Below are 13,802 nucleotides of genomic sequence, written 5' to 3' on the forward strand. Positions count from 1 at the left end.
AGCTTATGTACAAAGTAATACTTGGAATATGAATATGTACAGCTCGGAATATAAGTAGTACTATATACGACAATATGTACAGTAATACGTGGAAAAGAAAGATCAAATTGAAGGAATAGGCTTACGAAGAGAAAACCTCAGTCAGTCCGAGTAGTCTTCCAGTGAAAGTGACCTTTTGGTCGCGGCGTAAATATTTTATAATAAGCTTCGATTTTCCCTCCAAAATGTTTCCCGGAAAGCTATTGGCCAAACATGCCCATGTGACGTTCATTTGCGGGAGGCCACATAAGGGCAATGGTATATACAATGTACCCATGAATCGTAGTATCACACTGTGAAAGGGTTGTGCCTAAATCCTACCGCTCAGAAGGACAACCGAGGAGTACTAGGAGCGAGTTTCCGAGTCGAGCAGTTTTCGGAAATTGTCGGCCATTCCAATATGGCGGACTATACCAATCACATAAATATGTGAATTGCCAGTGGTAAAACTATGTTGATCAACAAGACAAGTACGTTTTTATTCACCCGACAAGTTAAGAATAATGTGTAGAGAGTAAAGCAGTGAGTTGTTCAGCAAATGCTGTATATTTCTTTGGATCTAAAGATTCCCGTCTAGTTCGTAAACCGTAAATTTGGACGCCGGCTAACACATTACACTGTAGACGTCTTTGACTTATAATAGGCACAAACGTTTTTAAATACGTCGTTCCTTCAGGACGAATTTTTTTATTGATTCAGCGGATCCCCGAATTCAAACTTCCTTTGCCTTGTCCCTCTGGCCGGTAGGATCTTGGAAATACTACCGTCCAGAGGGACAGCTTATGTATAAGGTACTTGGACTGAAGTGCATGCACAGTTTAATTTGTACAATAGTTTGATACATTGCTCTTAAGTTTTATACTAGACTAGAATCACTCTACAGTTGAATCTTATCAGTTTTCTGTGATCTTGTCCCTCTAGCCGGTAGGATCTTGAAAATACTACCGGCCAGAGGGACAGCTGCTTGTGTATAAGGTTAAATTGGACTGAAGTGCATGCACAGTTTTATTTGTACAATAGCTTGATACATTGCTTTTTAGTCTTACACTACACGAGAATCACTCTACAGTAATATTTTCAGTTTTCTGTGATCTTGTCCCTCTAGCCAATAGGATCTTGAAAATACTACCGGCCAGAGGGACAGCTGCTTGTGTATAAGGTAATTGGAGTCAAGTCCATGCACAGTTTTATTTGTACAAATTAGCTTGATACATTGCTCTTTAGTCTTACACTACACTAGAATCACTCTACAGTAATATTTTTAGTTTTCTGCGATCTTGTCCCTCTAGCCGGTAGGATCTTGAAAATACTACCGGCCAGAGGGACAACTGCTTGTGTATAAGGTAATTGGACTCAAGTCCATGCACAGTTTTATTAATTTTGTAGAATAGTTTGATACATTGCTCTTCAGTCTTACACTACACTAGATTATCACTCTACAGTCATATCTTCAGTTTTCTCTGATCTTGTCCCTCTGGCCGGTAGGATCTTGAAAATACTACCAGCCAGAGGGACAGCTTGTGTATAAGGTAATTGGATTGAAGTGCATGCGCAGTTTTATTTGTAGAATAGTTTGAAACATTGTTCTTTAGTTTTATACCACACTAGAATGACTCTACAGTTAAATATTTTCAGTTTTCTGTGATCTTGTCTCTCTGGCTGGTAGGATCTTGAAAATACTACCAGACAGATGGACAGCTTGTGTGTAAGGTAATTGGAGTCAAGTCCATGCACAGTTTTATTGTACAATAGTTTGATAATTGCTCTTATTGCTTAAGTCGTAAAGCAGGCTAGAATATTGAGGATTCCCATTTATATGAAGGTTATCAGACACTTGATTTCAATGCCTTAATAAAACTTATTTTGCATTCACTCCAAGTGAAACAGAGTGCCAGGCAGTACTAGGACACATTTCTGACATGTCCAGTGGGCTCAAGTTGTGTACATCAATATTTAATATATTATTTTGTGACTTACATACTCTGTGTAAGGATAGAGGAATTTCTTCAGGAGGATTGTTAAACTTAAAGAGTTAGATACTGTTCCTTAGCATTGTAAGACTATCTGTTTATGGAATAAACACTAATTAAAGTAACGAAAATGTCCTTCTATTGTCTTTTTTTGTGAATGGTGTTTACCTTTAAACAAAATAGGTTTAAAGAAATCCTTTAACCAAAACGTGTTGCTTAAAGGACACTGACCTGACATACTCACAAAGCCACTCTCATTGCAAAATTTCTAGTATATTTCCTTCATATTTATTAAGCCTGTATCCCGCAAAGTCACTTCTAAAATGAGGCTTTCTAAGTAACAAGTGTAAATAAGTGTAAATAGTTAATAAGTGTAACCCCGGTTACCCTAAAAATTAAGCAGATTGAATAGTATGCTCAGTTTGCATATTTGTGCACCCATGAGTAAAATTGGGGGAGGGGGGCAGGCAGGGGGGCGGGAGCCCCAGAAGAATAGGGGGCAGGAGGCAGGAGAGGAAAGGGTGGGAAGTGGGAGTTCTACGAAGGAGGGAATCATCAAATGTTTTTTGACTTACATTTAGCTTATCTTGAGAGTTCTGGACTGAAGGAAAAATTAAATCTGCCCTTGGATTGAAAAACTGACGCCAACTTCTGGTAAAATTGGAAACCCTTTTACAGTGGTTATATCATAGGTCATAAAATGTTGTCATTTAAACTGTCAAAAGACGTGAAGAGCTAGAGGAGCAAGGCTGAAAACAAAGGAAAAAAGGAAAAGAAAGTCCAAAAGATTGTGCAGCTAAATGATAAGTATGTGTTTTGAGTGTTCTTATTTACAGGGGACAGGGCAAAATGGAGGAGGGCAGGAGTCAAGAGATAAAGGTATGGGAAGCAGGAGAACTGGAAGGTTCTGACCCCCTTTTGCCCCCCTCCCCCCCCCCCCCCAAAAAAAATTGTTAAACAACAGCTTAATTGAATGCGATTAAATTTTTTAGTCAGCACACAAAACAATTATAAATGGAACAGATAGAGCTACAGTTGCATTAGAAAGCTTATAGGGGTCCTTATGGTCTAGGTAACAGAGTTAATGATCTCCCACCCCCAGTAACTAGTCTCAGACAATGTAAATTGCACGTGATGAAATTGGCACGAAATAGGCAGAAAATTCAAGTGACAAAGACTCTGGCGGCCATGTTGGATGACAAGAACAATGAACTAAGCTAATTCTTTTATTAATGGTCATCCAACATGGCAGCGATGGCGTCCGTTAGATATATGCCAGTTAGTTAGATTTATGGTAATATAAATGTGCCAGGCTCTTTGTCTGCACTTAGTCCACACAAGCTCGGGCTCTTTTGACTGAACATTTTTTTACACATTTTAATTGAATCCCTATACATAGGATACACCTAAGCAAAAGAATGATTATGATTGTGGTGTCTTTGTCTGTATGGTAAGCTGTGCAAATACCATATTCTATCAATTACCATGTCTCTTTAAATAATCAGCTTGGCTTGAGTTAATTCAAATCAAAGTGTTCATCTTTACCTGAACTGATCACTTGTGCTGGTGATATATTTTAAATTCATTGGTATTATCTATGTTTAGTTTCCAGAGCATCTCAGCAGAGGACAAACTCCTAATTTCAACTGGGTACTTTGAATCAAAAGCAAGTATCAACACTTCTCATTGCATGACAAAGTAATGGAAAATCAATTTAAACCAAACTACATGGATACCAACTACACATCTCCTATTCATAACACTTTCTTGCAGAAATTCTCTTTGTCTCATTTTCCAGTATGACATTCCCTCTCTCCATGAAGTGATGCAAATGCAGATCTCACAGCAAATGCTACCAAACTAAAGGAATGTACATTCAAAAGAACTCAAAAGTTCTCATCAATAGTAAAATATTAATTTTGCCTGAAAAGGATTCATCTCCATACTTCCTTAATCAGTTGTACACATATATATATCAGTTTCCCTCACTAAATAAACACTCTAGATCCATCGTTCAACTTAAGATTCCACACTGATACTGTCATGTTCATTGATTGAGAATTATTGCAATGGCAACAGAGCATGAATAGACTTTTACAGACACCATGAACTTCAGTCCAATTACCTTATACACAAGCTGCCCCTCTGGCCGGTAGTATTTTCAAGATCCTACCAGCCAGAGGGACAAGATCACAGAAAACTGAAAATATTACTGCAGAGTGATTGTAGTGTAGTGTAAGACTAAGCAATCAATCAACCCATTCTACAAATAAAACTGAGCATGGGCTTAAGTCCAATTACCTTATACACAAGCTGTCCTTCTGGATGGTAGTATTTTCAAGATCCTACCAGCTAGAGGGACAAGATCACAGAAAACTGAAAATATTACTGAAGAGTGATTCTAGAGTAGTGTAAGACTAAAGAGCAATGTATCAAGCTAATCTGTACAAATAAAACTGTGCATGGACTTGACTCCAATTACCTTATACACAAGCAGCTGTCCCTCTGGCCGGTAGTATTTTCAAGATCCTACTGGCTAGAGGGACAAGATCACAGAAAACTGAAAAGATTCAACTGTAGAGTGATTCTAGTCTAGTATAAAACTTAAGAGCAATGTATCAAACTATTGTACAAATGAAACTGTGCAAGAACTTAAGTCCAATTATCTTGTACACAAGCTGTCCCTCTGGCCGGTAGTATTTTCAAGATCCTACCGGCCAGAGGGACAAGATCACAGAAAACTGAAAATGTTACTGTAGAGAGATAATCTAGTGTAGTGTAAGACTAAAGACCAATCTATCAAACTATTCTACAAATAAAACTGAGCATGGACTTAAGTCCAATTACCTTATACACAAGCTGTCCCCCTGGCTAGTAGTATTTTCAAGATCCTACTGGCCAGAGGGACAAGATCACAGAAAACTGAAAATATTACTGAAGAGTGATTCTAGAGTAGTGTAAGACTAAAGAGCAATGTATCAAGCTAATTTGTACAAATAAAACTGTGCATGGACTTGACTCCAATTACCTTATACACAAGCAGCTGTCCCTCTGGCCGGTAGTATTTTCAAGATCCTACTGGCTAGAGGGACAAGATCACAGAAAACTGAAAAGATTCAACTGTAGAGTGATTCTAGTCTAGTATAAAACTTAAGAGCAATGTATCAAACTATTGTACAAATGAAACTGTGCAAGAACTTAAGTCCAATTATCTTGTACACAAGCTGTCCCTATGGCCGGTAGTATTTTCAAGATCCTACCGGCCAGAGGGACAAGATCACAAAAAACTGAAATGTTACTGTAGAGTGATAATCTAGCGTAGTGTAAGGCTAAAGAGCAATGTATCAAACTATTCTACAAATAAAAATGTGCATGCACTTAAGTCCAAGTACCTTGTACATAAGCTGTCCCTCTGGACGGTAGTATTTCCAAGATCCTACCGGCCAGAGGGACAAGGCAAAGGAAGTTTGAATTCGGGGATCCGCCAAATCAATAAATAAATTCGTCCTGAAGGAACGACGTATTTAAAAACGTTTGTGCCTATCATAAGTCAAAGACGTCTACAGTGTGTTAGCTGGCGTACAAATTTACGGTTTACGAACTAGACGGGAAGAGATCCAAAGAAATATACAGCATTTGCCGAACAACTCACTGCTTTACTCTCTACACATTATTCTTAACTTGTCAGGTGAATAAAAACGTACTTGTCTTGTTGATCAACATAGTTTTACCACTGGCAATTCGCATATTTATATGATTGGTATAGTCCGCCATATTGGAATAGCCGACAATTTCCGAAAACTGCTCGACTCGGAAACTCGTTCCTAGTACTCCTCGGTTGTCCTTCTGAGCGGTAGGATTTAGGCACAACCCTGTGAAAGTGACCTTTGGTAGCCACGTGATCTTAAACCTCTCCTTTTTCCTGGAAATTTATCCTAAAAACGCTATTGGCCAAACATGCCCATGTGACGTTCATTTCCGGAAGGCCACATAAGGACACGATCCTTGTGAACTTTGTATACACCCCATTAGTATCACACTGTGAAAGTGACCTTTGGTAGCCATGTAATCTTAAGCCTTTTATTTTTCCCTCCAAAATTATTTCTTCCATAGCTAGCTATTAATAAGTAAAACGAAGAATGGGTAACTGGAGAAAGCTGCGTGTAAAAATGGGCAAAAGAATTGGCCCGAAAAAGTTTAGCGATTCTTTTAGTCGAAACTTGCAGGTGTAGAATAATTTTCTTAAAGAGCAAAGAATTTTTTTAAGATTTCTAGGGATGTTATTTTTCAGGAGTTCATTCTCTAAGTGGGAAGGTAGACATATGTTGACATTTGACCGAGGTCTCGGTTGTGTGGACCCACGTGCACCGTGTCAAGAAGTCTATCGAGAAATAACCTCTTGGCCGGTATAATGTGATTACTACTACGAGCGTTCTACAGTTAATACCGAGAGGAACTGTCTATCTCCTTGATCAAAACTTGATCAGTTATCACGCAGGATTTTGATAACTTTAAAATGTTAATTGGTTTGAATTCTTGAGTTAAATTTGTTTCGCTGTCACAATCCATGTGAACTTTGCATGCACCACATTAGTTTCACGTGCTATGATTATTTAATTGATGAAAGCTGGCGTACGTTTCCGGCCAAAAATAAAAGGAAGAACTGACCTAACCCGAAACGGTGGCGCTCTTTTTTGTCACACTTTCTGTTGCAGAATAGTTTTTCTCGCTGCGCTCAAAATGATCTCTGGCGCCAGTCGGGCTTTGATTCTCCTTGCGCATAAGCAATGATTTATACACTTAGTCACTTAAGATTGTTCCGGGCTTTGTTTGCTCTTGTGGTAGGGGTCCAGTACGATAACTAAAACATCTATTAGGGCCAAGTAGCACTAGAGGGCAATTTGGGAATTGTCCCAGACAAATCCAGAATGAAATAGGCCGGTGACTAAAGATTTGTCTGGAAAAGTTAGCACGGTCGACGGCGTCTTTGAAGTTTGTCCGTCGGCGACCAAATTTTGTGCTTTGGCGAACAAACCGGTCGCACTTGGCTTTCCATTGTGATGACAGACTTCTGACAAAAATAAACAGTTTTCTCCTTAGTGCGACTTGGCCCTTATTGTTGGGTACCCGTGAAACATGACAACGCCTCGTAAACCGCGTAGCAATCATGTTAATACAGTCGAAGCTGTGTTATTGACCTTAACTAAGTGAACAACTCCACATCGTTAAGAACAATGACCACTGTATCGGCGCTCTGATTGGCATACAACCATTGCCATTCAACTGTATAGAGACATTCTCGTTAGAGGATAAGCTAAGTTATTCTTTTAATTAACCGGGGACACATTATGGGGGCACAATTTGGATCTTTCAATTGTGTGAGCTGACTCACATAATAATTTATGAAGGACTTATTTTGATGGTCCTATTGATAATGATTTAAAGAAGCTTCTTAAAAAAACATACCCAAATCAAGACTAAAGGGCACAAAAGATGACCTAGTTATGAACAGAAAGGACGAAATCGAGACCCTATTTTCCCAAACGGCTCAAAAGCATATTCTCCATAGTTAATATAAGGAAGTGCCACACCCCTTGAAGTACACAGACGTGTGTACATGCATTTATCGCCATTATCTCGGTATTGGACAGGAGAATAAAACAAAAGTCAATAAATAAATAATTTTACGGGAATTTTATATTCTAAATGTTATCTGTAGACTGGGCAAGTTCCCTTAGGTGGCTATCTTTCCCTTGCATTCCTAGTGACCGCTTTATAGAACAATTCTCCTAAGCAGCCATCCAGCTCCAGTTACCGAAAGCTTTTTCGCGTCCCGAGGCCAAGGGTGTCCGTTTACGAATGCTTCCACTGTAGGAACCATCATTGGGTTGCTTCGTTGAAAATTAATGTCCAAATAAGCTAGGACTGAAGTAGGAATATCGTATTTCTTAAATAAGATTAGGTTTCCAAGAAACAGCACGCATCCAACCAATGAAAAATCAATGTTCCCAATCCAGAGCACTTCTTCTTTTTCCTGTTAGTAGCCACCTAACGGGAATCCGGCATTCCTCCCGTTCTACATTTTTCAATACACGAAGGTGTCCGCAACAGGAAGTTTCGACTGTGCTTATTTAATGCTTACTGAAGTTCATTGTTATCAGCTCTTTTTTTATCAAACCAGCGGTGCTGCCTAAAAGCCTATTCTATTACCAAAACTTCAACCGCCCACAAAATCCCACAAGAAACAGCACAACACCCGGATCTAGAGTACCCTTGTTAAACTTTTGCGGGGCTACATATCCAGAGCTTTTGACGAGGGACGGACCGTTGGCCATTTTATTAATGGCTTTTTTAGCTGCATCTAACACATGTGGATACTACTATATATTACTTCACAAACTTCGATTTGGCAAAACCTATTACGCGGTCCAGCGCGTGCCTAACAGATCTGAGTCGAGTTTTAAAACCAGTATTGTGCCAATCCTCCAGTTGTGATTTACCCTAGAATTCCGAAAATAACGGCCCACCCGAAAATAGCAAATCAGTAGCAGCGCGCTCGAAAGTAGCTGTTCGCTGAAGATTACCAATGGACTACAATATAAAATCTTTCAAACGAACGTATGAAAGTTCATATATTTGAACTGCAGAGAATGATATGAAAACTCGATTGATCATCGCAGTTATACACACAACTTAGAGATCATGGGTTCGAATCCCGTTCAGGCCTGAATTTTTTTCAGGCCTTATTTCACAACTGCTCACGTTGTGTGTATAACTGCGATGATCAATCATGTCTTAATATAAAATCTTATTACATTTGACATAACGTGACAAGTAGTACTTTTCATTGAGTGTACAATGTAACATTAGAGACTTGATGTAAAAAGAAACTGGAACCAAAACGGGACTAGTTTCTGTTTTACTTCGAATGTAACTGTCCTGTCTATTTGGGTAGTTAGTAACATACATACACGGAATTTTTATTTTAATATTACACATCCGCTTTTTCCAAAACGACTGCGAATCACTGTAAAAGTGAGTATTTTTTAGCCACCTGCAAGTAACAGCTCCTTTTTGACTGAACCGGTAATGTACAGTGTGAGGCACAGTTCTCAACCGCGCCCAGTTTTCGGCCAGTTTTTGTTCAGCGTTTATTTTGCGCGCTACAAATGAATCTGAACGAAAAGCAATTGTTTACAAAGGTAGCATGGTTCCTTGTCTTCCGTTCTGACGAGTTTTGTTTCGTCCTGCCGAGTTTTTCTGTGAGCACTTCGAGGTGACGCGAAGGTAGGTGAATTTGGTTTCCCCGAAAACGTGTTTGTCTACGGCTACTCGAATTACATGGTTTAATTCAAGTTTATATTTTGTCCGTCTAAAAAGCCCAAATGAGCCAATTCTTGGCATAAAGGATGTCGAGTGATAAAGCTATCTGTTAAATATAAACTTTTCCTGGCCTGTTTAATTCTTTGACCTAAATGCACTTCTCAATATTTGCTTCGTACTTTTGCGTATTTGCCTATTCTCGGCCACCCTGCTCGCCTTCAACACTATAAGCGCTCATAGTTTTGTGTGGAGTATTCGTGTCAAGTCAGTTGTAAAAATGAAGTTGTAATTGGGTGGCATGCCGAAAACTATGAGCTCTGACTTAACCCCGTTTTTAATACCCAACTCTCTTTTAGCCTCGCTTGACTGCTCTTCACATAAAAACTAGGTGTGCAAAAAGCTTCCTTTTCTAACATGAAACAAAGCTCTTTAAGGATAATTTCTAAATAAAACAGAGTCACGGTGCTCGTTTTTGAGTTACAACTTCAAACTGAAGTTAAGGGGATTTTGCACAGGTTGAAAGTGTTGCTATGCTAACCTGTTTTGTAAAAAGAATGATCGCAACTTGTTTACCAATGATTGGGCATTTGTGAAAAACCGTAATTGTAGCATCACTTGATGAACATCGGTATTATTAAAGTACAGGTGTTGGAAAAGTACTATGAAATGTTTCCAGGCTCCTCGAAAATTCCCAGACACTTTAATCCTTTGGGAAAAAGTTAAGAAGTGTTTAACATTGGTTTACACTTAGCTTACGTATATATCAAGTTATCCTGTCCGATCCCTCCTTCTGCTTGGATTCAACTTCTATACTTTGCTAGGAAAGGATAGTACCGGGACTACACTGGGTATTATTCCGTACCATATTCTTAAAACTCTACTTCTTAGCCCCTGTTTGTACATCTCTTTTAGAAAATAGCCTAAAAAAAATACGCGCGCTGATTGGTTTTAAATCGTGTTTCCGTCTATTAAATAATTAGATAATGAGCTCGAAAATTATGCGCCCTCGTCAACTATCACGCATTGAAATCCAGAGCAAATAATTTGACTGTTTTACCATAAATAATTATTCCCCCGTTTTAGGGCTAACAGTAAACCCCCTTAAGACCCTCTTTGTACGATCGTTTAGGAAAGCTATCCTCCATATTCCACAATATACGAAGTTTGAAAATAAATGTACTCAAGGTAATTGAAAGATATATTAACTTTTTAACATATAATTATTTGTTATCATTTATTGTAATAATTTCGTTGAATTTCACAATTCGTTCCAAATCCTTTCCACAGACTTTGTTAGTCACCACATTGAGTTTAAATTAATTGCAAACAGTTGAATAATTCCCAATGGATATAGAAGTTCGTGGAATGACAAGACAGGGAATTTTTCTATCGCACGTTTTCTCAAATCAAGCTCGAGGGTCTAAGTTAGACAAAAGGACTGCTTGAAGTCTATCAAATCACCTATAGTACAGGAAAAATAACCTTTCCTCTCTATTGCTCCTCGTATATAGCACCCTGTTAAGTTCTAGCGAAAGCAGCTTCCACTGGGTCCAAAAAACAAGCCAGCGTTTAGAAAACGGCCATTATTAGAAAAAAAATTTCAATTTATTGAAATATACTTTTGATTCTGGTATATGCACTAAAAGTATCTAAATTATTTTCGACACGACACATCACCACCCTGGAGTTCTTACAACCTATATATTTGATTTAGCTTTATTTATTAATTTATTTATTTACTTTTTTGGTATTCATTATGCCTTGTTATGCCTTGTGATACCGTGTGATGCCTTGTGATGCCTTGTGATGCCTTGTGATGCCTTGTGATGCCTTGTGATGCCTTGTGATGCCGTGTGATGCCTTGTGATGCCTAGTGATGCCTTGTGATACCGTGTGATGCCGTGTGATGCCTTGTGATGCCTTGTGATGCCTTGTGATGCCTTGTGATGCCGTGTGATGCCTTGTGATGCCGTGTGATGCCTAGTGATGCCTTGTGATGCCTTGTGATGCCTTGTGATGCCGTGTGATGCCGTGTGATGCCTAGTGATGCCTTGTGATGCCTTGTGATGCCTTGTGATGCCTTGTGATGCCTTGTGATGCCGTGTGATGCCTAGTGATGCCGTGTAATGCCTTGTGATGCCTTGTGATGTCTTGTGATGCCGTGTGATGCCTTGTGATGCCGTGTGATGCCTAGTGATGCCTTGTGATGCCTTGTGATGCCTTGTGATGCCGTGTGATGCCTAGTGATGCCTTGTGATGCCTTGTGATGCCTTGTGATGCCTTGTGATGCCGTGTGATGCCGTGTGATGCCTAGTGATGCCGTGTGATGCCTAGTGATGCCTTGTGATGTCTTGTGATGCCGTGTGATGCCTTGTGATGCCTTGTGATGCCTTGTGATGCCGTGTGATGCCGTGTGATGCCGTGTGATGCCTTGTGATGCCTTGTGATGTCTTGTGATGCCGTGTGACGCCTTGTGATGCCGTGTGATGCCTAGTGATGCCTTGTGATGCCTTGTGATGCCTTGTGATGCCTTGTGATGCCGTGTGATGCCGTGTGATGCCTTGTGATGCCTTGTGATGCCTTGTGATGCCTTGTGATGCCGTGTGATGCCTAGTGATGCCGTGTGATGCCTTGTGATGCCTTGTGATGTCTTGTGATGCCGTGTGATGCCTTGTGATGCCTTGTGATGCCTTGTGATGCCGTGTGATGCCGTGTGATGCCTTGTGATGCCTTGTGATGCCGTGTGATGCCTTGTGATGCCTTGTGACGCCTTGTGATGCCGTGTGATGCCTAGTGATGCCTTGTGACGCCTTGTGATGCCGTGTGATGCCTAGTGATGCCTTGTGACGCCTTGTGACGCTTTCTAATGCCTTGTGATGCCTAGTGATGCCTTGTGACGTCTTGTGATGCCTTGTGATGCCTTGTGATGCCGTGTGATGCCGTGTGATGCCTTGTGATGCCTTGTGATGCCTTGTGATGCCGTGTGATGCCTAGTGATGCCTTGTGATGCCTAGTGATGCCTTGTGATGCCTTGAGATGCCTTTTGATGCCTTGTGATGCCTTGTGATGCCGTGCGATACCTTCAGACGCCTTGTGATGCCTTGTGATGCCCTGTGATGCCTTGTGATGCCTTGTGATGCCTTGTGATGACTTGTGATGCCTTGACTGAGATGCCTTGAGATGCCTTGTGATGACTTGTGATGACTTGTGATGACTTGTGATGACTTGTGATGACTTGTGATGACTTGTGATGACTTGTGATGCCCTGTGATACCCTGTGATGCCCTGTGATGCCTTGTGATGCCCTGTAAAACAATATTGACACTTTGTGAATACCTTCCTGGGGGCTGTAGGTTCCAATATCATTCTCGACCCCAGTCCTTTGGTGCAGTTACTCGGTTACATAGGGGCAAGCGCATACATGGAAAGATCTACGCACGGTGTTGCGAATTAGGTCTCGATAGAATTGTGATATGTGATGTGATCACAAACTTTATGTGGTAATGACAATCTTCCTAAATCGTGCATGGTATATGGTCGCAAGCGGCGAGCCAGTGGCAATTTACGTTACGATGTGCGCTAAGGCTAAACCTAAGCAGCTTTTGTGTTGCTGTAGCGGTGTTCTGAGGACATCAACTTCTCAAGTTTGTTGAATTGATGGGCTTGAACCGTGTGAGTCGGTATGTCAACGGCATTTCGATCAAATTCGTGGGGAAGACAAGCTCGTGTTCATCCACTTGTTCGATTGAGGGCACTCGTGTAAGTAAACACGGTCATCCTGTCTCCACTCTGTATCACCGAATTATGGACCAAGTTGGCCGAAATCGAAGCAGTGCTTCGTATAAATCTTGCACACGTTGGTGTAACAAGTGTAGGACTGAATCCCTAAAAGGGTTCAAAATCTGGCCTCAACTCGGGGAAGAATTCACCGAGGTATGTTCTATCATAAATTATCCAATTTTAATTATACTGTACTTCAGTAAGCTTGAGGCTGGCGAAAATAAAATTTTAAATTTTCATGTTTATTATTGTTTCTTTGTTTCTTGTCATAATTTCGAATTATTGCAGTTTTGTATTTTGCTTTTAGCGCCTCTAAAGAGTGAAAATTATTTTAAACTAGTTGCATAGCTATTAGAGTTTAGAAAAAAAGCTATTTAGCTATTAGAAAAACCACGAGAAGTACATGACATCTGATTATCTAAAGATGGCAGAACTCATGGAATACAAAGCTGTTAAAAGGGTAATTAAAAATACATGCATATGTTATTGCAAGACAATAAAAATACCATAAAATCTGGGTAATAACAACTTCCAATTAAAACTCAATAAATGAATTTCATTTTTAGTTATAAATAGGCTATCCCGCCCTGTATTCACAAAGCAATCTTCTGATTGTAAGGCCACCCAGATAATTTCTGACCACATTACCTTAGAGCCTGAGACTCTGTATAACTTTCTAAGATTAATATT

This window comes from Orbicella franksi, chromosome 12, assembly GCF_964199315.1.
Source record: "Orbicella franksi chromosome 12, jaOrbFran1.1, whole genome shotgun sequence".
NCBI lineage: Eukaryota > Metazoa > Cnidaria > Anthozoa > Scleractinia > Merulinidae > Orbicella > Orbicella franksi.